Genomic DNA, 26,934 nt, shown 5'->3' with positions numbered 1-26,934 from the left:
CCTAATCGATCAGTGGGTGGAGCTATCGGTCTTGGGGTCTCGGCTAACACATTCCAATCTATGGCTAACCATGGCCAGATGTAGACCCTAACGATCAGCAGAAAACACAAACGAGCTATTAATAGCTTGTTGCCGGGCAGTTTAGAGGCCATGAGCAGAAAGGTAGGACAACGCACATGGTCGACACGAGGTAACATGTGGCAGACAAAATGGCTGCCATGGATTCAAAATGGATGCCATAACAAATGTCAAGATAATGGAAAACCTAGATGTCTTTTGCTAACGCTCAACTTAATCGCCGTTTATTTACAACAGACGACCCTTTTAGCGTTAGCTAAAGACATACGCTCTTTTGGGGTAATCTGTGCATTCATCTCGTATATCTATGCACACTATATTGGTCACTTTTTTATCCAAGATTTCTTGTGCTTTTGCAGCATTTCTTCTAGATGGTATACAGGCAGTTATACACATGGTACATAACATTGGGCCACAATGGATACACATACAACAGGTAAAAATCACTGCAATTGCGATACAAAGAACAGTCAGTAATTTCCAACCCCAGGCGGAGATCAAAGCCCAAAACCATCCCGCAAAAGTCCAAATGCCATTTTTCTCATGAATATCAGAGGCGATTTTATGCAGTTTAAGAATTGCCTCATACACAGACGGTGAGTTGTCAGGGATGAAAACACAACAACTACTTCCGATGACTTTACATGCTCCTCCTCTATCTGCTAACATTACATCAAGGACTATCCGATTTTGGAGGGTTACAATTCTGGCAATTTGCAACTCTTCTGTAATATTTCCTAGGGCTACAGCAGTTTAATTAGTAACAGCTTCTACAACTCTAGTCAGTCGTCGTATTTTCCTACTATTTAATGCAGCACCTACAAAGGGAAATAACCCTAAATTAAAATCAACATATTGTTGCAAACTAGTATCTGTTTGGTCCACATCATCAATTCGTATTGTCCGTTTAAAGCGATTCATAGAAATGTTTCTAAACAATTTAAAATCTCGATGATACGAAGCATGTGCCAGAAAAACAGGGGGTAATAGGAAAGAAACATAAAATGTGCCATACCACCCTACAGGTAATCTGCGATAACCATGACTTCCACATACTAGATATGTGTTATATGAAGCCAGAAAAGTACTTTAATTTATTCCATCCATATTTAATACAACAACACAATAACTGGACCCAACTGGAATTCGTCCAGTACTTTGTACACATAAGTTTGCTTTAGTCCGTGTTACAGTAATGACAAATTCATTGCTCGTAGTAGAGTCTCTTGTGTGGGTGAAAACATAAGGCGTAGAAGCATTGTCCAGTCGGTATTCTTCCCATTCCCATATAGTTCCATTTGCTTGGGGATATCCATGTTCATCTTGATAACACTCTTTATTCAAACGAAAAAGAAGTCCACCTACAGCAGGTTTTCTGTTTGAGAAGAGAAGAGTATACCAGGCTCGACAAGAACCATTATGCGAAAAAGGAAGTGGAATAAACGGTGTGCCACCTTTCTTTTGATGAGCTGGAAGCATACCACATATCCAAGAATTTGTAGTGTTCGTGGCATTGTGAGTGTGGTGGAGCATCTGAACAAAAGTGTTATTCAAGTAGGACTCTCGATGCTTATACTCATGATAAGGAAGAGTGAAATGCTGTTGCTCTTCCGGAATAGGAGTAGTAGGAACCACCAAAAACCCACGAGCAGGAGTCACTATCTCAACGGACCAAGTGATCACTGCTATAATCGTCAAAACAACAAAAACACTTAAAACTCCTAAAATCTTCTTCTTAGTAGTATTCATAGTCACAAGAGTCATCTTCAAACTAAAAAATAGGAAAAAACAAAATAGTCAATGAGCTCTTTACTCTTGGCAGACGTTGGTTTCTTCACCACAGACCAAGACAGGTGTCACTACACAGGGCTGATCCCCCTCCCTTGTCATATTGGCTCTCCGTTTCCACTACCCAGAGCGGTTGCTTAACCAGTCTCGCAACAAAAACTATAGGAATCACTTTCTTGATCTCAAATTATATCGCGTTGCTCCAGGAGTTGTCTGGTCCGGGAAGAACTCCTCAGATCCGTCAGGTGATACAGCAGGGCCTTTCTCCGTAGTCAGGATGTCTCGATGATCGGTCAGCACAGCAGGTTCCACCAGAGTGGGCAAGACTTTCCGGCAGTGGATGCTATGCACCCAGTTCCTTTTGTTGGTGAGACGAACTGCCGTTCTCGTGGCGAGGAGTACCTGTTCCTGTCCACGCCATCTCGGTTCCAGACTGCTTGTGTAGTGTAGTTCCTATTATCCCAATAGGCTCTGCGCATTGGAATAATACCTTCAATAGTATAGGCCTAGACCAGACGTTAACTAGGTCTACTACTGTCGATATTAGACTTAAAGTTTTGGGTTTGCCAGCTAGCTCAGAGTTCACTAGAAACTTTCTCGAATAGGCAAGGAGGAGTTGAACCTCCCTGGATAGACAAGAAGGGATTTAGTTTCTGACAACCATAGAACATGACAACTTTGCTCTCCCCTAATCAAGAGTGTATCTCGAGAGTCGTGTGAAAACAAAAGGCAATTTATTTTACTCAGTCAGTACGTGCATTCTTAGTCTCATCAGATTGTAGAGAAAAGGAAGAGACGGGCGTGTTCAATAAAAGATGTTATTAATTGATCAGTCTCTTTTCTCGTACAAGAGAAATGGATCGATATTATTGCAATACTTATGATTAAGTAAAGTGCATACATTAAAAGCAGAAGTATAAAATAATACTGTAAAAACATTGATATGGTTTCTAAGCCATATGAAGGTTTAAAATGAATAAAATATATTACATACACATATACATTTGACTAATCGTACTCAACTGGTGTTTCTAGCTAAGCCTACCCCGTGTACCTGACCTAAGTCTAATACGTGGGCGGGAATAGAAAGTTACAGTTTAAGTTAAGTTTGTTTTTGCCAAGTGACTGACTAAAGAATTCTCTGTGAGGGGTTATTCAGTTCTGTACCTGGAATCTAGGATGGATGAGGGATGGTATCTCTCGTCTCTGGTCTCGATATTCCAGGCTGCCTGCGAGGGCTACCCGGAAGCGCCGGAGCTGGATTTCTCGGCAGGAGAAAAACGGCTTCTCGTTCTCAGCGCGTCAGGAAGGCGGGGCTGCGCCAGCGGGGTCTGCTCTGCTCTGGGCTTCGGCAAGTCTGGCTGCTCCGTCCTCGTCACCACCGCGTGTGTTTGCATAGGGCAATATCGGTAATATTTATACCCTTAAGGTGCCGAGATTGACGTAAGGATGGACATAGATACGTCAATAAGGATGTCATACGACCAGGTCGTTAGCACATTCTTTTGCTGAAGTTCTCGGTGAAATCAAAACAATGGCCGCAGGGTTTTTCCCAAGGTGTCATAGGTTTGATTTGTTATGAGAACTCCGTATGCCTTATCAGGGGCTGGAGGAATATCGCTTGTCTAATTAGATGGCAAGCGTTATGACCTAATCAGATAACACGCTCCTGTGCCGTAGTGTGGCTTTATCAGATAACGGTTCCTGCATCATGGGGGTTTTCTGCCTCATGGGATGGCTGCTAGTTAACTTGTTAGTTTGTTAACCAGAATAGGGTCAGGAATAGGGGGATCGATACAGAACCTATAGGAATACATCACACCCACTCCACGCTAACTATGGACATATTTACTAATCTATGCATAGTAAAACATACTGTAAAGTATCGTGTATACCTTACCACCCCAAAATACATAAATGCATTTTGAATTTATCAAATATACGGGAAAAAAAGCATTTACATGTATTGTATGCACTCAAGCTGTGAAATAATGCTAAAGTAATCACGCATATGTATACATTATTGCTAAATGGTATATGAGAATTTACACATGAAATGGCTCTTAATACAGAAATTTTTTTCGAGACCATTCCATCACAGAATACAATAATTACGAACATACCAGCGGGCAGCTAATGTCTATAAGCTATCTAAAAGTAGAAATCTTAGTTCTCTAAGAATAGTCCTTACTTTAAGCAGAAGATAGTGTCCCGAAAAATATGCAAAAATATTTTGGGGCTGCTGATAAAATTTGCTGTCCGTGAACTGGAGGGAAAATTGTTCATGGTATTTTGCTATTCTAGTTGAAGGTCAAATTCAGGGAACGCCGTGTACGAGCTTGCTCAAAAGTCTCTATTTCTGCTCTGGTGAGAACATCATATCATTTAGACTCTCGAAAAAGTTGTCAACAGCTTCCTGGGAGAGTTCCACTAACTCGGAAATAGGTGTAACCATGCATTTGTGCGCATGATTGTCTCCATTGACATTTTGATTTGGATTGCTGACAGAAGGTCGTACCTGATCGATGCTGCTTTCATTTTGAACCTCACTACCCCTTAATCATAGTGGTGAAGCTTCCACAAATGCCGTCATCAGGATTGGTAGCCGTTGAGGGCAGCACAAAGCATGAGCCTTTGTTGGACTCAACAATGTTTCTGCATCCATTGGCGCATCCGATTGTAGCGTCAGACAGGTGTCTAACACGCATTCTTCTCCGCATAGCAGGCACCTTAATACAGGTAAAACACATCGTTGCCACATTGGTCGAAATGATAGAAACCAAGTCATGTTCAGGTCTCTAAGCCGGGATAGTCCCAGGATTTTTGATATCCGGTCCCGGTATCCAATGGCTAGGATTGTTTCTTCCCTTGTCGCAGGTGTTTTGTCTGTGACATGGTTTGCCATAACGAAATATGAGGACTAAGAATAGGATTCCTGCAATTAGTCCCAAAAATGAGGGGAAGTCCGCCAAAAATCGAGTAGACGAAATCTGGAAAAATACCCAGTATGGCTTTGAATGGTGTTAATGCCATCGAAAATACTGTCTTAAATACTTTTGAGACTCCACTGGTATCAGAAATATTTAAGATTTCATTCAGGATTTCTGTGAAATGTATGGGGGAATTAGTCAATAACAATGAATGTATCTCTGCAGTCGTCCTTGCGACTAGGAGATCATACGTTTCTTTTGATGACGTGAGTCTGGTCGGCGTCTGAAGAAGCACTGTTTTCATTCTGCTTAAAGTATCTATTCGAATAGAAGTAATTTTCAAGTTGGGCCATCCCCTTGCCTCCCTGTCTGGAAAGGAGCTGGGGAACAAAAGGCGTCCACAGCACTTGACCTTCGCAGTCGTAGTTACGAGATAAGGAGTCCCGGGCATAAGACTACAGCATCTGCGGTCCACAATTAGAATGTAACTCCCATTGTAGAGTCTTTGAAAGAATGGTTCTATCTCTGTAGCAGGTGTGCCTAGCTGGTGACATGAAAGGTTATTTGAGTTCCCTTCACAGGCTCCATGCAAACTAATTCTGTTACACAGAAGTGTACCGCTTAGTGACATCGCACAATTATTGCCACTAAGAAACACTTTCTGTCCTTTATTACTGACACATGCATGTGAATAGGGCAGGTTCCATGTTGTTTTAATGTACCCTTTTCCCAATTTTTCGTACATGCCAGCCTGTATATATTTCTGGCAGTATTGAAACCTGAAGGTTGAGATTGGAATATTAATTATCCCATGTATTATCCATTCACTGACAGGTCGTTCTGACATTGTCACTGGTAATCTTTCGAGTTTCTCAATGCTCAGGATTGTATAATCAGCACCCTTCTGGGCCATACTGATTTGTTTATCAGTAAGGTTAAAGATATTGAAAAGTGACGTTGTGTTGATTAAACGCCAAGGCACATAGCCTGAACGCAGATTTTGTAACGTCCAGCCAAGCTGTACAATAGAACGCAATTGAGACTGACCGTGTTGTAACAACAGTAAGTCTTGCGATATTATGTCGATTGCTGAAGACACAATGCTGTCCAAAGAAAAAATCTGGAGGACAGAGTCATTAAACCATTGTCCACTACAGAAAGTGATTTTTCCAAATTAATACGGTCAATTTCCCATATTCTTTCTGCTGTCTCAATTTGAGTAACCTTCCAGGCCTCGTTGTATGCTGCATATACAGAGGCTGCTATGAAACGTTTCTGACGCTGTTTGCGCGGTCCCATAATGAAATCACGCAAGTCAGCACCATCAGTAAGTAAAGTTAGGTGTTGCTTAATTTCTGCCAGTGTGGAAGTCTGTAGCCACTGAAGGCATACTTTGCCCACACTGTAGGTGGTTATTATTCCTGGGTGTTGTCTTTGGGAATATCTAGGGTCTGGCCTGGTCATTTTGAACCCCTGTGTTTTGTTCAGGAATCTGTCTTGACAGTTATTAGTATCTGTGGGCCAGATCAACCACTGTTTCCAATCAGGATATGTTCTGTTTTGGTTTAGTACATAATTTACGTCTATCTCTTCATCTGTAGAGCTATTGCTGTTCAATGTTGGTTTTGGAATAGACGGTTTATTTAACTCTTTGATTTTGGCTAGGCCAAGACAGGTAGTTTGTTGAACAGTGTCATTTAAAAATATAATTTGTTCTGGGATCATGCAGGCTCTAAACAAAGATTCTATACCCTGTACTTGCCATTCTTTTGTGCCCCAAACACTTTTCAATTCAACATTTTTGTCCCAATAATCAAAACCAAAAGTATTCATTTGTTCAAAGAATGAGTCTGAATATATCAATTTTGTGTTGGTTATCATGGTCTTTGTCCCTGTCTTATTTGACAATTTGAAATAAAATGTTTCAGCATCACTTGTGTTAAAACCTGAAAAGTATGAATATTTGTCATAAATGGTTCTTGAGCTTCCTTTTGGAGGGGTTGCACAATGTTCCCATTGATTATAATTTAAAACATTTCTAGGTTGTGCAGATCTATGTAAAAAATGGTTACCATAGTGGTTATAACAGTACATACTATCATAATTTGTCGAACCCTGCAAATAATTATGTTTGGTAAATTTAGCAGACATCACTAAGTCAGACATCATATTGTTTATACTTTCAAAGTCCCAATCATCAGCAAATGTGCTTGGTTTTACGAAGTCACTCAATGAGATTTTAATTTGGTGTGGATATTTCAGGATTTCAACCGGACCATAGATTTCGTAGTCAGTGTTGTCCCATGCTACCCCACCCGGTATAGGATTGGCTGTGAAGTTGACTGAAGAAAGTTCTCTTTTCTCGACGTGTGAAGATGTGTGTGGTTTGAGGATCAAGTTGATTTTCTGACTTGCTGTGTCCATTTTAGCATATTTTCCCTCAATGAAGCGTCCCAATGTTAGTATCATGATGAGCCAAAGTATGAGGATAAATGCACCAAAACCCACCCAAAATTCAATCCATGGAGAAATTAGGTATGTTTCTTTCAGTTGTTTCAAAAGTACTTTAACTTTATCTTTAAAGGTTTTTGTTGATGGCTGTGTTTTTGATTCAGTGAAGCCTTCAGAGGAATCATCGAAGTTTATGAAGTAGCCGGATGCAGTTCTGTCTATTGTTCCAATTGTTTCAGGATTACTGTTTCTTGCATAGTCGTTTGTTACTTCATTATAGATTGGTGTGTCTCTGCTAAATGTTTTTATTTGGGTTTTCAGAGGTCTAAGTTCCATTGCATTGTTGCATAGTCCTTGTTGTTCTTCTGTAGGCGTTTCGAATGTGATTTGCCTCTTTGTTAGGACCTCTGTACTGGTAGCAAACCTCGGTGTTCTGCTACTCATGGGGAGTCCACTTGGCCTACTGTTTGTTATCGGCCACATGATTGTGGTTTTACCAGGTCGATGGATACAACTCGGTTCTCCTTTTTACCAGCAAGCGGCGGTAGTACAACTGATCTTGTCCCGTTGATAGACAAGACAGGAACTGCTTTTCTGTAAGACGGCCCAAATTCCTTCTTTACCGCGATCTTTTCTCTGACTAGATCCCCGACTTTTGGAATCCAGACAGGTCTTGCTGGGACAGGTGGTCGTTCTTCAGTGGTTGTTGGCTGTTGTTTCAACTTTATGTTGCTCAGGTCTTTTCTTGTTTCGTTTAAGTCCTGTAAAATAGCCAAACGATCTTTGATATCAAAGCTTTTTTCCTTTACCACTGAAGTCTGACTGTCAAGGTCAGAGATTAACATCCTAGTTCCAAATAATAATTCGTACGGACTGAATCCCTTCAGAGAATTTCTTGGCAAGTTATTTAGACTACGTTGGACACTTATTAGATGTTTGACCCACCCAGCTCCCGAACCTAATATCCTTTCCATTATAGATTGCTTTATGCCTTGGTTTTTTCTTTACACCATCCCGTATCCCTCAGGAAGGAAGTGAGAAGATTCCCGCTGTGCTATGCTCATTTGGCCATGTTTCCCCTCAGGCTGGAGGGCTTGAGTGAAAACAATGGTCAAACGTAGCATGCTCTTAGCGTATATGCCATTTAGACTCGCAAATCTTTGTATAACAGTCCAGACGTCAGCCGAGTGCTGGTGATCTACATTATAAGTGGAAACTAGCCTGTATATGTTAATCGGACGCTTTGCTTTTTACTGTTGATCTTTTCTGGAGTGAAGCGACACGGTATTACACCGTTTCTCTCACCACTGCGATTCCTGTTGCAGTTTGGGCACTTTTTTACAAACATGGTGTGATGCAGGCTCATGCCTGGCCACCAGTACCTTGATTGTAATTCTTCCAGAGAATCTTTTAGTTTGAGGTGTCTGAGACCCTCGCCCATATGTGCGTCTGCGATTAACAAGTTTCTCCTGTCCATGTTTGGAATCACTCTATCCCCCACTCCAGGGATTCGAGCAAAAGGGACAGAGTTTGCATCGATTATGTATGTATAATTGAGTGGATAGTTGATCGGTAGCGCTGAGCAGTCGCCTTTTGATGACGTTTTCACCGCCAGCACTGTTTCACCGTCAATATACTTCACTGTACGCTTTTTTCGAACTACAGAAGCCGATTTATTTGCTACCGCTGTGGCTGTTTCAGCCAATGAATTCCCTGCAACGTGAACGCCATCACGCTGATGACTCAGTGAGTGTGTCACGTGAGTCTTTGGTAGTTCTTTTTGTAAAAGAGCTATTTGTTCCCAGAGCAGTTTCTGCTTTATTGTTGCACCTGTGTCATCTTTGTAACCGTTTTGAATCCATGTCTGCAAATCCTTGTTATATGATTTGACGCAGTCATATGAATCGGACACTATAAGTGTCGGGAATTCGTGATCCGCATTATCTAGCGCCATTTTCAATGCTATTATTTCAGTCTGTTGTTCTGAATTAGTTTCTACTGAGTGTGTTTTTGTTAATAGAGGTCTTAGCTTACCTCCGCGCCACACTTCTTTTGTAATCTCACATGTGGGGTTGTATGCTTGTTCTCCCCAAATGGAGGGTTGGGCATGTCCGTCTGTGTAGATTACACAAGCGTATTGTCGTAAGGGCAGAATGTCGATTGGCAGAGGGAATGTTATTTCATATTCTAGATTTTTCAATTCCTTTAGTTCTGGATCAAAGTAGTAGTATACTTTGTCCGTTGTAATTAAATTCACCCATTGTATCCATTCCGGATTCAATGTTGTTGTTGGTAAATTACCCGGGGTTGTTAATGCCTCAAAGGCTGATTCTGCTGTTCTGACTGTGATATGTCTACCGTCCGCTTGATCTTTTTCTCTAGCTATTGCGGTTTGAACTGCATGAACAATGTTTTCTTTAATGCTGAATTTCTTTTCAGCCTCTGTGTACAAGTGTGATTTGAATGCAATTGGTACCTTTTCTCCCTCATTAGAGGTCAGGTATGTGAATCCGCATCTTCCTGGGATGACTCGAATCACAAGATTGCGTGTGTTATCACGTGTTTCTAATTTTGTTTTAATTAGCATGTCTGTTTGTAAGGATCTCAGAATTTCTGTGTGTATTTGAGTCCAATTGGTTCTTTTAAAATCTGGTTTTATTAGATCATAAAGGGGTTTGACCATTTCTGCATAATTTGCAATGTATGTTCTTCCGAAATTTAGGAAGCCTAGAATTGACTGTAGGTTTTTTAGTGTTCTAGGTGCTTGGAGTACGGCACATTTCTCTAGGAAATTGTCAGCCAGGCTTTTGCCTTCACTTGATAATTCGTATCCTAAGAACAGGACTGTTAGATGGGCAATTCTGGATTTTTTAAAGTTGAATTTGTAACCCTCTGCTGCGAACCCAAGTATTATGGTGTTCACTCTCTTCAAGTGAGTCTCCAAGTTATCATCTGTTAAGTATATGTCGTCGACATAAGATAATGCTTCGTCGTCATATGTTTGTAGTAATTCTGTTACTCTCGCTGAGAATACCCCTGGGCTATTCTTGTACCCCTGGGCTAACCGACAGAATTGTTTCTGAGTGCCATTTATTGAGAATGCAGACAAATATCTGCTCTCTGGTGCTATGTTTTGACAAAAGAATCCATTAGCGATGTATAATGTTGTTTTGTATTTTTTTGCGCACTATGTTATTCATTAGTGCAGCACTATGCGAGTTTTGTACTGCAAAAGTTTTGCAACATGAGTTAAGGTGTCGGTAATCCAAAACTAGACGATATGAATTGTCTGGTTTGGAGACCGGAAACAAAGGGTTGTTCATTTGTGAGGTGCAAGGTTCAATCACCCCCTGGTATTCTAATTGATCTAGGATTTCTTTTACCTGTTTTTTAGCTTATAGCTTAATTGGGTACTGCCTTTGTGCAGTAGGTTGAGATTTTAACTGGATTTTGTGAGGAGGAGAGTCCTCATCCCATCCTACGTGATTTTTATATAAAGCAGGAGCTAGGGCTACTGCCCACTTTCTAGCAAGTGTGTATTTTTTATGAATTGGGATGTGATTTGAGAAGGCAGACATAATTATTTCTTCGCCATGGGGGCACTCCGTGACAAACTCTGGTGGCCAGTCTTTTTCAGCTAGAAGGATGTCATAGCCCTTGGAGAGATTATCCCAAAATAGTCCCCTTATTTTTCTAGTCTTATCCCCCTCTATACGTAAAGTTATTTCATATATTTTGTGAGGTTTGCTAACTCTGGTGTCTGCAGTTTCCACTTGAAGATATTCATTTGTGTCCACTGTCTCCAGATGATTCATAAGGACTTTGCGAGCTATGCTCACTTCTGCTGCGCTGTCTAGCATTGTCTGAGCCCATTCTCCGTTTTTCAGTTGTGTCCTCAGTATTCTCGGCATTGTTAACTACCTTGATACTGGCTACCTTCTTTTTTGGAAATTGTAATTTCTTTTTTAGATGAGCAGGTTCCTTGTCTTTGGACTTGGCGTGCTCTTCTCTTTGTTCTGATCGTCCTCTTCTTTCCGATTTCTGCGAGGAAGTCTGAAAAGATTGAGAGGGACGTGTATCAATGTCTTGATATCTATCAGGCTTCTTAATATTATCCCTATTTCTAAGGTTATATCTTTTCCCAGAGGGGTCACTTTGGGGTGACCTGTGTCTCTGGTTCGGAGATTTTTCTCTCCGCCGAGGAGACCTTCCTCTGGACTGGAATTTCTTTTCTTTAGGATTGGATTGTTTGTTTCCATCCCAGCTCTTTTTTTTGTGATGTTGAATTATTATAAAAAAATATTTTTCAGGACTTTCAATCAGTTGTGGTTTTACTGGTATTCCACCTAAACTATCTCTACCTAGTTCCTCATAGGATTTTACTATGATTCTGGCAATTTCAGCTGGTTGGTCTGCTATATCTGTCTCTTTTAACCTCTGGCGAATCGCCACGTTTGCTGCTTCTCCCTTTATGTTGGCTAATAATATAGCCGAGACCTGCTTGAAGTCTTTTAGTAATTTCACACCAAGAGTTAAAGCGGGCTCTGGACCATATTCGTCTTGAATTTGTTTTAGCACATCTGGTATTACCGAAATGGATGGAACACCGTGCGTTTTTGTGTAGATGGAAGCAAAGACTGTACCCCAAGTGTCACAGTCCTCAATGTGTGGTGCGATTCCCATTGGAAGACAGATAGTCAGAATCCTGTGTTTTTCTAACGGGGTGGTGTCTGGAAACACAGCCTCTATTTGGGTGATTTTTTGTGCTAACCAGAATGGTATTTGTTCCCGTTTAGCTGGTACTTTACCTAGGCAGGATTGTATGTTCTGTGGTGTAATTTTATTTGTGTTCCCCTGGCGAGGGGTCAGTTGTGGAATTTTAATTGCTGGTTGAATTGTTGAAGTCCGCATCACATATTGGACTAATTGTCTATGTAGTTTTATTAATTGTTTTAGCTGTGTTAAAAGCTCTGCTTGAGACATCCCATTGATGTCTGGATGTGGTGTGTATCCGGCTAGGACCGGCCACGTTGCTCCTGGTCTCCCTAAGGGACCGAGCCTGGTGATGTGATTATTATGTTTTAGGGCGCCATTAAATAAGAGCAAATGCTCTTGAAATTTAAGTGGTACTTCCACCTCCTCGAAAGGAGTGTACTCTCCAGGAGGTTCCTCTGTTTTGTAATAGTGGAAGTACTTTGTTACAGCATTTGCTGCTGGAAAATGTATCCATGAATAGTATACCTCTGTCTGCCGATATTCGTGTGCCTCAATTACGAATATGACTGTACCACCTCTAGGTGTCAGTCCATTTTCTATAAGTTTTAAGGTTATAGATTTCCTTTTAATGACCGGGATGAGTATTATATTCTGGTCTGCGTCTAGCAGTGCAGCATCAGCTGCTGCGAGTTCAGTTGCTAATCTAACTGCCTCTCTTTCATCATCACTGTCTACAATTTTACCGACAGGATGGTTACTTTGTTTGTTTGCAGATCAGGTTTCTTATGGAAACAAAGATTAGATGCACAATATTTTGGAACGGTGTATCCTTCAACGTTGACTAAACCAAGTGCCATACATAGGAGTTTCCTCCTGCGAGGTTTGGCGGATATTACCTTTTACCCACTCCAGACGTCTTTGGAGTATTATGGGAGAAAGGGGTCTGAGTGAGAAAGCACAACTGAGTTACTCTAAATGTCTTACGTTAGTTTTATCGCCCTTCCAAACGCGTTGGGCGCCATGTAGTGTAGTTCCTATTATCCCAATAGGCTCTGCGCATTGGAATAATACCTTCAATAGTATAGGCCTAGACCAGACGTTAACTAGGTCTACTACTGTCGATATTAGACTTATAGTTTTGGGTTTGCCAGCTAGCTCAGAGTTCACTAGAAACTTTCTCGAATAGGCAAGGAGGAGTTGAACCTCCCTGGATAGACAAGAAGGGATTTAGTTTCTGACAACCATAGAACATGACAACTTTGCTCTCCCCTAATCAAGAGTGTATCTCGAGAGTCGTGTGAAAACAAAAGGCAATTTATTTTACTCAGTCAGTACGTGCATTCTTAGTCTCATCAGATTGTAGAGAAAAGGAAGAGACGGGAGTGTTCAATAAAAGATGTTATTTATTGATCAGTCTCTTTTCTCGTACAAGAGAAATGGATCGATATTATTGCAATACTTATGATTAAGTAAAGTGCATACATTAAAAGCAGAAGTATAAAATAATACTGTAAAAACATTGATATGGTTTCTAAGCCATATGAAGGTTTAAAATGAATAAAATATATTACATACACATATACATTTGACTAATCGTACTCAACTGGTGTTTCTAGCTAAGCCTACCCCGTGTACCTGACCTAAGTCTAATACGTGGGCGGGAATAGAAAGTTACAGTTTAAGTTAAGTTTGTTTTTGCCAAGTGACTGACTAAAGAATTCTCTGTGAGGGGTTATTCAGTTCTGTACCTGGAATCTAGGATGGATGAGGGATGGTATCTCTCGTCTCTGGTCTCGATATTCCAGGCTGCCTGCGTGGGCTACCCGGAAGCGCCGGAGCTGGATATCTCGGCAGGAGAAAAACGGCTTCTCGTTCTCAGCGCGTCAGGAAGGCGGGGCTGCGCCAGCGGGGTCTGCTCTGCTCTGGGCTTCGGCAAGTCTGGCTGCTCCGTCCTCGTCACCACCGCGTGTGTTTGCATAGGGCAATATCGGTAATATTTATACCTTTAAGGTGCCGAGATTGACGTAAGGATGGACATAGATACGTCAATAAGGATGTCATACGACCAGGTCGTTAGCACATTCTTTTGCTGAAGTTCTCGGTGAAATCAAAACAATGGCCGCAGGGTTTTTCCCAAGGTGTCATAGGTTTGATTTGTTATGAGAACTCCGTATGCCTTATCAGGGGCTGGAGGAATATCGCTTGTCTAATTAGATGGCAAGCGTTATGACCTAATCAGATAACACGCTCCTGTGCCGTAGTGTGGCTTTATCAGATAACGGTTCCTGCATCATGGGGGTTTTCTGCCTCATGGGATGGCTGCTAGTTAACTTGTTAGTTTGTTAACCAGAATAGGGTCAGGAATAGGGGGATCGATACAGAACCTATAGGAATACATCACACTTGACCTCTCAAAGGCTTTCACCATGACGTAGTCACCAGGACGGAGTTCATGGCCTTCACCTTGGGATTTATCAGGGAGCGCTTCTCGAACCTGTTGATGAATAGAAACCAAGCTATCAGTTAATTGTGCCAAATAGTCATTCATTAAAACACAAGGTACATCATACACAGAGTTTAAGAAGGGGAGAGTGTGTACTCCGTGAAAGTCAGTATTGTGCTTTTAGGGATAAATACCCGTTCTTTCAGATTTTCATATGGAAGACACGACTACGAACTACGAACTACGAACCTACGGCCGGTTGAGACGCAGTGATGTCGAGAATCCTTCCAAACTAAGAGGAGAGCGTGCAACGATTGGATCTTACAGAAGAATATTGAATTGCGAGTATTGAAACTCCTGTTATGGAACTTTGATAATATGGAAACAGTTGTATTATACGCTGCATTTGTGTACATAGCCTTGAGAAAGCCCCGGCGCAATTCGTCATTAGGGGGCGAAACACGTGTCGGCTGTCCATGTCTCACAATACAACAATAAAGATGTCACACCGCAACTTGAAGTAGTCGTGTCTTCCATATGAAAATCTGAAAGAACGGGTATTTATCCCTAAAAGCACAATACTGACTTTCACGGAGTACACACTCTCCCCTTCTTAAACTCGCTTACCTTTACGAAGCTCAAGAGGTCCAGAGCTTTGAGTGTGTCTCCATTTACCTATGAAACCAGCTTATTAAGCGTTGCTAGCCTTGTAATCCTTGGACCTTCCTTGCTTTGCTAGTAACATCATACACAGAGCTTGGCTTTGGAACTCCCCAAATATTCATCGGCCGTCCAAATACCACCTCATACGGGGTGAGACCCGTCCTAGAATGTGGTACTGATCTAATGGACAACAATGCCAATGGCAATGCATCTGGCCAAGTCAATTTCGTGGAGGCTACGATTTTCGCGATTTTTAGCTTCAGAGTAGCGTTGTACCTTTTCACCAATCATGCTGATTGTGGTTGGAACACAGCATGAAACTTCTGCTTGATTCCCAATCCTTTCAGAACATACTTGATAACTTCTCCAACAAAATGAGGTCTGTTATCATTCCATAGGAGTCTGCAAACACCAAATCTGGGGAAGAACTCCTTCAGTAGCACCTTAGCAGTAGTAATCGCAGTATTGTCTTTTGTGGGGTATGCCTCAATCCATTTACTGAAAGCACAAACCACCACTAGAACATACTTTAAATTATTACACCGCTCAAGCTGGATATAGTCCATTTGCAGGACTTCAAAAGGTGCAGTTGGTGTAACAAAACCTCCAGATGGAACTCGCGTTCCTTTTCCAGGATTGTAAAAGCGCGGTGGCGCTGATACTGCTTGACCTGTCAGCGGCGTTTGACACGGTATCCCACGACTGCCTGCTAAACACACTCCTGAGTAAAGGAGTGCAATCAACAGCATTGAACTAGATCAGATCCTTCTTGAGCAATCGTACCCAGGCAGTACATATGGGTCAGTTCCACTCAAAACCCAACCCCATCGGCTGTGGGGTCCCCCAGGGGGCCTCATTGAGCCCCACTCTTTTCACTGTCTATATTTCATCACTGGCTGACATTGGAAGGAAGTGGGGCATTGGCATATGCTCTTATGCTGATGACACACAGCTGATGGTGGCAATGGATGAAGGGACTGAGACAACAAAAAAAAAGCTACACGACTGTCTCTCCGAGATGGCCCAATGGATGCACAACCACTGCCTAGAAACTAAACGCTGGCAAATCGGAGATTCTCCTGTTCGGGGGAGCCAAACTTATATGGGACGCCACAGGGTGGCCACCCTCACTAGTACTGGCCCCCACTCCAAAACAACACGCGAGAAACTTGGGGATCATCATTGACGACGCCCTGTCCATGAAGGACCATGTCCGATCACTCTGGGGCAAGGGTTTTGCCATACTTAAACTTCTCGCAAAGATATTCCCCTGGATACCCCTGGATTGCAGACGCTCAGTCGCCCAAGCCCTACTGGTTAGCCGCCTGGACTATGGCAACGCATTATTCGAAGGAATGAACGAACAACTCTTCTCCCGCCTTCAGGTCTTGCAAAATCAGGTGGCCAAACTGGTCTGCAATGAAGGCAAGCGAGACTCGGCATCGGAATGCCTAAAGAAACTTCACTGGCTACCGATGCGCCAGAGGGCTGCCTTTAAACTACTTAGTCATACGCACAGAGCTCTTCATAAAACTGGCCCCACAATTCTCCAAGGGAAGATCGACTTCTACGTTCCCAACAGGAATCTATGATCGAGTCAATCAGCTCTGGCCAAACCTAAGCGTATTTACAAAGTCAGAACAGGCGGCCGCGCCTTTTCCTACCTGGCAGCCAAATGGTGGAATGACCTACCTTCCGACCTAAGACACACCACAAACTATCTTCAGTTTCGACAAAAACTGAAAACTCACCTTTTCCCTAAAACATAACCCTCCCTAAAACATAACCCCCCAGCAATGCCTTCAGCAGTCTCTCTTGGTTCATAGCACCGTGATATCCCTTGGGATGAGTGTCGCGCTTTATAAATACCGCAAATAAATAAAGTATTGCAAATAAATCAAGCAGGACTGTACTACTCTTTTAGCTGTGCTAGCAATTTCTGTATGCTCCCAAACTTGCGTAAGCATTTTCGTTATTGCGGAAGCTCCAACATGTGCTAACCCATGTGCCATCTGGACCATAGGCTGTACGAAAGCTATAGGCAGCTTCCATCGGTCCATCTGCCTATTTCTCCAACAACCTTCGTCATCTAACTCTCCATCTTTAGACCACTGTTCACGTTCTTTGTCAGAGGCTGTTTTCTGTATCTCTCGCACTTCCTGCCTAGCATCGTGCCATCTTTCAGCTTGTGACTTCACTACATACATAGAAGTAGTGTTCGTGTGCATGGCAGTTTCACGTGCTACATGATCTACAAAGGCATTTCCCTGACCAATTTTATCTGTTACTTTCTTGTGTGCGCTACATTTTATGATAGCTACTTTCTTCGGATATGTCAATGCAGTCAAAAGATTATGTACCATATCTCCATGCATTATCTGTATTCCATGAGATGTAAGAAAGCATCTTTCCTTCCAGAGTAGGCCAAAATCATGTGCTACTCCAAAAGCATAGCGGCTATCCGTATAAATGTTCACGCACAAACCAGCACTGAGCTCACATGCTCTCGTCAGAGCTATCAACTCAGCTGCTTGGGCTGATTTCTGTGGTATGGGAGCTGTCTCCACTATTGTTTCAAGTGTGGTAATTGCATATGCGGCTGAAGTCGTACCATCCGGTAACTTCAGGCAAGACCCATCAACCCACAATTCACCATCCACATCTGGAAGGGGCGTATCCTGTAAATCAATGCGACCCTTTGTCTGTTCCTCAGTCAGAAAAATACAATCGTGCGTTTCTTGTGAGTGAGCCTGGGTCACCGGATATGGCAACAAAGTGGCTGGATTCAGAGTTGAGCATCTCCTTAAGGTAATGTGAGGAGCTAGCAATGTCAATTCATATCCTGTAAGACGAGCACTAGTCAAATGCTGCGTTTTCATCTGATTCTAAAGGGCATCAACAGCATGTGGTACTAACACTAACAATTTGTGCGACAACACTATTCCCTCACTCTGTCGAATTGACACTGCTGTTGCTGCAACTGAACGAAAGCATCCAGGTAATGCTCTAGCAACAGGATCCAGAACTGCTGGAAAGTAGGCACACGGTCGTTGCTTGTCGCCGTGTAACTGAACCAACACTGACAATGCACATCCGTCATTCTCATGTACATAAAGTGTGAAAAGGTTTGTGTAATCTGGTGTACCTAACACTGGTGCTGAGCAAAGGGCTTGTCGTAGCTGTCGAAAAGCACTTTCACATTCCTCTGTCCATGGGAGAGGTACTGGGGTATCTTTCGTCAAAAGTGCTAACAAGGGTTTAACAATGTGTGAAAATCCCAGGATCCACTGTCTGCAAAAGGAAGTGAGACCCAAAAATGCACGTACTCCTTTCTGTGTGGTAGGAACTGGTGTATCTAAAATTGCTTGTATACGGTCTGATGTCAATGCACGTCCCTCCTTAGACAAAAGGTGACCTAAGTAGGTTACCTTTGGTCTACAATATTGCAATTTCTTCCGAGAAACCTTATGATGATGTAAGGCAAGGAAAGAAAGCAAAGAGAGTGTACATTTTTCACACTGTTCTGGGGTGTCGGCTGCCAACAAGATGTCATCGACATATTGGATGAGAGCCACACCATCGGGTAATACAAACAAATCAAGTTCCCTTTTTAATGCTTGACTGTAAATACTCGGACTCTCAGTATAGCCTTGAGGAACTCTACATAATCGGTATGATCGGTTATTCAAAGTGAAACCGAACAAATATCGGCTGTCAGGATGAATAGGGATCGAAAAGAAAGCGTTCTTCAAGTCTATTACAGAAAATGTGGTAGCAGTTGGGGGAACCAAAGTAAGGAGTGTTGTGATGTCAGACACCACAGGATACTGTGGTATGACAATCTTATTCACTTCCCTTAAATCAATAATGAATCTGTAAACACGCTTGTCAGTATCCCTCTTCAGAATTGGAAGAATCGGGCTATTGCAAACATTAAATGAAACTTCCTCAACAACCCCAACTCGGATAAGATCATGTACAATTTGTATAAGTGCTTCTTTTCCCTCCTGTGAGATCCGATATTGTGGCAATCGGGGTAACACAGCTCCCTCCTTAACACTGATCTGAATTGGAGGAATTACCATCTGACCCACATCGGTGTCTGATGTAGCCCAGAGGGACTCAGGAAGAGTGGCTAATGCAACAATTCTATCAAATTCGGAGTGATTATCATTCAAAATAACTCGTACCTCTTCAGGAGAACATCGTATCGTGGCTCTAAAGTACTTCAGCATGTCAAGGCCTACAATATTGTCTGGTGTGTTAGGGGAAAGCAAAAAACGGGCATGCAGCACTGAATTTATCAACATAAAGTGGAAGTGGTTGTGACAATGGGCTAAGGGAAGGTGTTCCATCGAAACCTATCGAAGTAATAGTCGTGCCAGACAAGGGCGCCCTCGGAACCAACTGTTTAGATAAAGCGCTATGAGTAGCTCCTGTATAGACCAGAAACCGATCAGTAGAACCCAAAACATGTGCTGTAACATAGGGACCCTTCTGATCTACTGGAACTTCAATTGATTCCTTACCCCATCCTAGGCAATCCTATGCATGAGCTGAATCGTACAGATCAGGCTGAACATAATCGGACATCTGATATTGATTTCGCCTATCAAAGGTGTTCTGTCTATACTGCGGGCGTGCATTCGTATCGGATCGAACACGATCATTCACATTTCCCCGAGCATCTGAGGATCCTGAACCATTTCTCCCTTGCCCCCGCCCACGAGCATCCTGTAGGGGACGCAATAATGGGCAATTACGCATCCAATGGCCGTGCTGCTTACAATATGCACATTGATTGATATTTAAATTCGTACGAGTGTAAGGAGTATTGAGAGATGTTCATCCACCTCTATCATAGTTTCCATCGGGGCCCCTATCATAACCTCTAGAAGGCGGGCCATATACCTGGGCCATCATAACTTTCGTTTTTAACTCTTTAGATTTCTTGTCCTCATTCCCCTTAGCTTCCGCTTCTTGGCGCTCATAATACTGAGCCATCGTTAAAACAGAGGCCGGAGAGGAGGTAGTCCAAGAACTCTCACTAGCTTTTAAGCAACTAGCTTACCCTGATAACAAATTCGTAACATATTTATCAACAAACAGATGTCTGCCGGTATCATCTGTTAAAGATTGACCGCTAAAATCGTGAAAAGTTTCTTCAAAACGTGTGAAAAAATCAGAAACCGATTCATCTGCCTTTTGTTTACAGGACGCTAACATCGTCCAATCAATCTTTTTAGGGGGAATAATCGTTTTAAGTTTAGTCAAAATGGCTGCAGGAAGATCTAATATTAACCGATGCGGCTTTTGGGCGGGTTCTCTATCGACATCCAACTGTTCGAGATCTTTCCATTCACCACCCAAAATAGCGCGATCGTCAATTTTACGAACTGTTCGCCACATGTCTGGGGGTAAAATTAACTCGAAAAACAAATCTATATCACGTAAGGTCATAGTGCAAGAAATTAAGGCTCCTTCAACTTCCTCATAAAAGGCCGCTGGGTTTTCACGCGGGTCAGGCAACGCATTTTTAAGCGCCATTACATCTTCTCTATTATACGGAGTATATACCCAATTATAAATATAATAACCCTTGGCATCAACAGAAGTTTTATCATCATCATCTCCCTTTCCTTTAGGAGGAACTTACAAGGGTGCGGCTTCCCGCATAGGTTTCATTTGGGCAGATTTTATCTTATCTGTCTCGGAGAGAGAAGACGGCGATACTCCATTCGGATTGGACTGTGGAACGTTGTCCGCATTCTTTTTCTGCTCCTTCAGCTGGAACGCCTCATTCCGTAATTTAATCAGTCGTCTAATCGCGTCTGGTACCTGAGAAAACCAAAAGAGCCATCACGTAAAAGTCTACGATCAGGCGCTATATCAGCTGGTTCTAACACCAAGGAGTATTTTCGAAACATTTCTACAATTTCGTCAGCAAATATCGCAGAAAAATATATCTGCTCCTTTTCCGACCAATCCTTCATGCTAGCTAAGAGATCGGGAGCAGAATGAGTACTACGTAGTGCTTTACGAGCAGTCTGCCGTAGTTCGGACGAACGTTCAGCTGATAACATGGATCGAGTATCCCGCATTTTCTGTTGCTCCGAGTCAGAGTCAGAGTCGTCTCCGGATGGAGCGGTCGGAACGGCATACGGGGGTGGAGGTCGATTTAACAACAAAAAATCATCTTGCGGTTTATTAAGGACAGGATAGAGAGGCTGTCGGACAGAATATTGGCCAGATATCTGTAATCTACGTTCCTTATCCTCTCGTTCCTGCAGTTCCTTCGTTTCTTTCTTTCGCAACTCAAGCGCTTTCTCATACACACTCTTTCGCTGCTCTCTTTCAATCAACGCTTGATCACGCTTCTCTTGCTGCCATACTTCTTTTTCCCACATTCGCAAACTCTCAAACATATCGCGCCTAGACTTTCGCTCAAACAAACATTGCTCCACATACTCAACCTTTCGCGCATCAAATGACCCATGCAGTGGCCACCGTAACTCAGGATCCTTTTTAGTGTATTTGTGCCACAACGTGCTGCACATTATGGCAGAAAGACCAAACTTCACATACATATCTCTATTAGGTGTCCCCTCGGGGGGAGCCGGCTGCGATTCTTCAAGTCGTAAACTGGTACCCTTACAAAAGCAGCACAACCTTCGAAGTGCGCTAAAAACAGGCATGTCAAAAGAAATAGCGCAAAATATACACTATTTATAGGGAAAGAGCGCTTAAGGTACCTTCTTAGTACATCGTGCTATACAAACAAAAGTTGAGGAAAAGTCCTCGCATTACCTGCCTATATGAGCTGCAGTTCATATATTTCCCAAATACATATACAAATCCAAGTAGACTAGTCTGATTTCCCAAATACAAATATGCCACGGTAAGCCTTTCCTAAAACTACCTTACCACTCAAGGGCATCCAAATTCCAAAACCTACAACAGGTGCTGCAAAACGGCTCTTACCAATCATAGGCTGTCCAGGTTCCAACTGCCAAGTTCTAAATTCGATCAAACGGTCACTGCACGGCGGACCAACAGAAGAGATCTCAGTCGAGGACCGGCGCCGCCTGGATGGTCGGATCGGAAAGTAGGGAAGAACCGCCTCGGGTGCCAAGACTCGGCAGCGATCGCGTCCTCAGCGAAGTTCCGAACCGTCGTCACGACCAATCCTTCGGGCATCCGAGTCACCGATGAGCCCCACTTGCCGGCGCCAATTTGTCGTAGCAGACCTCAGCCAGGCCCGCTAGTGCAAGGGGTTCGCCCTTCTGTGCACAAAAGTCCGCAGACTCCAAAGGAAAAAGTTGGCACGGAAACTGGAAATACAAAACATAACGTTTATTACATCTCATGAGGTGGTGCTAAAATTCAACCAGTACCCTTCGGCACTGCGAGAAGTAGCACAAAGGGCTACCGAACACATGGTTTATTTATACCCACACAGGGGCCCAAAAGAAGGCGGTACAAAGCATAAGAGCACATTTTATGTCCATACATGGTAATATCGAGAGGCATAATCGATCAGTGGGTGGAGCTATCAGTCTTGGGGTCTCGGCTAACACAATCCAATCTATGGCTAACCATGGCCAGATGTAGACCCTAACGGTCAGTAGAAAACACAAACTAGCTATTAATAGCTTGTTGCCGGGCAGTTTAGAGGCCATGAGCAGAAAGGTAGGACAACGCACATGGTCGACACGAGGTAACATGTGGCAGACAAAATGGCTGCCATGGATTCAAAATGGATGCCATAACAAATGTCAAGATAACGGAAAACCTAGATGTCTAACGCTCAACTTAATCGCCGTTTATTTACAACACTTAGGGCATCCAAATGAGATGTGCCGTTATGGGCACATGGTCTTTTTGGGGCGCGTAGGCCTCCCATATTATTTGAGGAGCTTAGTCCTCCTTCAGGTTTTGAGGCACGTAGACCGCCCAATACATTCTATGTGCTTGGACCTCTCATAGTGCTCTCATTTTCTAGGTTGTTGCATTTTTTCGTTTTTTTATCCCCAATTTTGATCGGGTCATCAGAGTGAGCTCCGAGGAGTGCAGGGGTGGACTCATACCTGCAACAATCTTACTTATGATCTACCTCATGCAGGAGTGTAACTCCTTATTTATCATTTGCTTAATAAGCTCCTCATTGGTATTAGGAGCGGGTACCTGGGTCTGAGAGTCATCTGATTCAGCATCAGACATGATAGAGGTTTTTAAAAGAAGTTACTAGGAAGTTTGTATTATAGGTGAAAATTTAGCCGAGGTTGGAGATTTAGTCCAGGTGAATTAGAGGGTAGGTGATGGACGCCATCTATAAGGTGTTTAGTCAATGTGCTGCATCATTTCATGTCCTGAGTGCGTCTCTTACACTCCATCTAGAGTGACTCTTACTATCTGCCTTGTCTTATTTCAGCAGCCATCTTGGTTATCCTCCTTGTGTTTCCATTTCCTCATTATCTCATCTACCTCTTTACCACATTACTATTTGTAGGTAAATAACAGATTTCTGTGAGCATGGGGTCTTCCTCACCTTTCCCTGGTTTACCGGAGAACCTTTCTGCCCTCTTCATTTGTATGGCCTATTTTTCTGCTCTCACCCACATGTGCTGCTCCGCTATGGTGAATCACATCAGTCTAGTGGTCCTATGATGTATTATTAAGAAAAACTATTCTTTACTTTCTTGTAGGAAGATTGATTTCTTTTGCTTACTGTCCTATCATTTTGCCTTCTTACTCAGGTCATTCCTACCCCTCAGTTTTGGCTGTTCACTTGATGCCATGGGATGTCATCGTTCAACCCTCTGCTATAGCTCTTGGTGTTGAATACCCATCTTTGTTCCCTATTAAGGATTTCCATTTTGACGTCTGTACCCACTCTCGTCATACAAGGTTTGTCAATAGCAATCCAACTCAGATCTTCTACTGTATGTTGTTTCTCTACAAATTGATTTGTGAGTTTTGTCATTGTCATCTTACACCGTACATTGCTCATGTGTTGCATGAATCTCACATTAACCTTTCTCGTGGTCATTCCTATGTATTGTAAGTTACAAGGACACCAGCTTGCATACACAATGTACTCTGAATTACATGTTCTGTGATTCTTTAGAACCCAAAGAGTTTTGAGTCCCAAATCCACAGTTTTGGTCTTCATTGTAAGTGGACACGCCTTGCATCCTCTATAGGTGTTGCAGCCCATTACCGCTGGGAGGTGCCATAGTCTTTGCTCTCTTTCTTGGGTACCTGGTTGTGGTCTTGTATGTACTAGCTGATTTCTATTATTTGTCCTTTTCTTGAATGTGAACATTGGTCTTGCAATCCCCAGTCCAGCTGAATTAAGTATCGCCTGGTGTTGCTCCCGAAGGACTACCATGCCCAGGAGCCTTAGAGCTGCCCTCACCTGCCCTGAATTGCGCCATCAGCCGGGATAAAAGACCTCGCGGTACCCGCTGCGTGGGACGCGCGTGAGTTGACGCCGGGAGAAGCCTGGGACAAGGGCGGGGCTGTCTGCGGCCGTCCGAGGCCGTCCGAGGCCGAAGGAGGTCGGGCCGGGCCCTTTCTCTTGGTTGCATTAGTTAGACACAAGGTAGTCTTGTTTCATACTGAGGTCGAACACAACCCCTTATTAATATTGTGATTGTCATTGTCTTCTAGGCTTAACAAATGTGCAAGGTTAACATTTCCACAACATAAGTAACAAAATATAAAGGCTGATTTGGAATATATTGTTGATGTTCTTTGCCCCAGTAGTTGTGTACTTTTTCACTTGTCAAATCATAAAGAGTTATATTAGTTATGTCTAATATAATGACAAGTAAAAGAAAGGGTACAGCTGGGACATTAGATGATTTTAATACGTGAGCAGAAATGGTTTTAACACAAAGCACAAAGAAGGCTCTCGCTAGATCACTCCAAATTACCCACATATGTAGCAACAGGTCATTCTCTAGCGATTATGCAAGATCTAAATTTAACTGTGGGAAGACATCAAGAAGAGGGCAATTCGATTATATCTGATAATATCCCAGCAACAGATATGTTGGGTCAGTCTGGGGCTAATGTATTACCAAGCCTAGGGATTGCATCAGGACTAAGAGCACAAAAAATGGCAGGGCCAGAAGATCCATCAAGTGAGGAAAAGAGTGAAAAGTCACAGAGGGAGAAGAAAAATCAGCCTAAAAAAGGGAAGGCAGGAACGAAAGGTAGTTTGTATAAAGGGCACTGATTGGATCTAAGGAACAAAGCTGGTAGCACAAGAACAGTAGAGGTACAAACTGAGAGTATTGAACAAAATTGTGATAGAAGGGATAAGGAAGTAATAGTCGATATGGAACAAACAGTGGCTGACATCTTTCAAACTGCCCTGGTCTCAATCCAGACCCAAATAAAGGGTTGTATGGATGTTAAGTTAAGGGCCATGGACACTGAGATAGCACGACTAAGTGATACAGTTCACCTTCTGAGTAAGAACATATCAGATGGCAATTGAATAATTGCAGAAGGGGAAAAACTAATAGTCGAACTGAGAGCCCACCTAAGGGATAATGGGGCAAGAGAACATATGGAAGGTGCAAGATCTCTAGTTAGATCTCAAACAAGGAAAATAGAGGAACTTGCAGGAGTAGGTGAAAACATAAACAGGGCTCCTGCTAATCATGTTACAATTCCACACAATTCAGAATCCAATATTAACAGGGAGGTGCCATATAGTCCAAAAGAGACAGATTTGATCCCCAACTTAGACATTTTAAACTTACCTCCGGCCACTTGCCCATATGTCATGGTTTTAGCCGGTGTGCCGGTACTAAGGAGGGACCAAAAAGAGACTTGGCAAAATTTAAGGAACAAAACAGTAGATTGGCTAACCAAAAATAAAAAATGTAATCCAAATAAATCCAACGAAATTTTGATGGTACGTAGGGTAGGGTGGGTGGGAAGCTTACAGAAAGACATAGAGGGAGACTGTATTATTGTACATTTCAGACACCCTCACGTAGTCCTATCTCTTTTGCGGGCACATGAAGTAACTTCATCCTGGAAAACAAACATATATGCCTTACTGCTAGGTTATTTTTACAAACCCTTACTACAGGAAGTGAATCACCCACTAAATAAATGTATTGTCCCAGAAACCTCTAACAGATTCTATGACCTAACCCTGCTTGAAGAAGTAGACTGACTGCAAGGGTTAGGCGACCCTAAAAATAATGGAAGGAGTAGCGTAATAGCTAACAAAGAATCATCTGGGACTGTTGGTGATACGAAAGAAGGGGATGTAATTAGCTGCGGAACGGGCCAAGATTCCTTGTCCGTTAATGGTACTGACTAAATTACTAATGAAGACCCCACTAGAGTCCCATTTAATAAAGAACGTGAAGTTTTGAAAATCATCTCGTGGAACATTGCGGGGTTGAAAAGGAACACTAGGGACCCTGAGTGGAATAGTTTCATTGAAGCAGGCGACATATGTGCATTACAGGAAACTTGGTTAATTAAAAGTATACATAGAATGGGTTATAAAAGTTTTTATATACCTGCGGTACGGTCTATAAGAGGAAGATCATCTGGTGGTCTAGTGATCTGGGTAAGGGTTAGCCTTAACATTAGCGTAACACAATTAGTTACTGACTCACCAGATATCCTAGGTATAAAAATTGTGACAAAGGATAATAGGGTTATGTACCTTTACAATGTCTACAATCGTCCCGGGGCAGGGTCCATGGAGTCAAAAACAATCGAGCAGTTGGATTCCAGTTTAAATCTAGCGGATTTAGGTGTAGGAAAAATAATCTGTGGAGACTTTAACTGTAATTATGAACCCATTAATGGCCTTGGTAACATCCTAGA

This window comes from Lissotriton helveticus, chromosome 10 (assembly GCF_964261635.1).
Source record: "Lissotriton helveticus chromosome 10, aLisHel1.1, whole genome shotgun sequence".
NCBI lineage: Eukaryota > Metazoa > Chordata > Amphibia > Caudata > Salamandridae > Lissotriton > Lissotriton helveticus.
Note: the sequence above shows the minus strand (reverse complement) of the source record.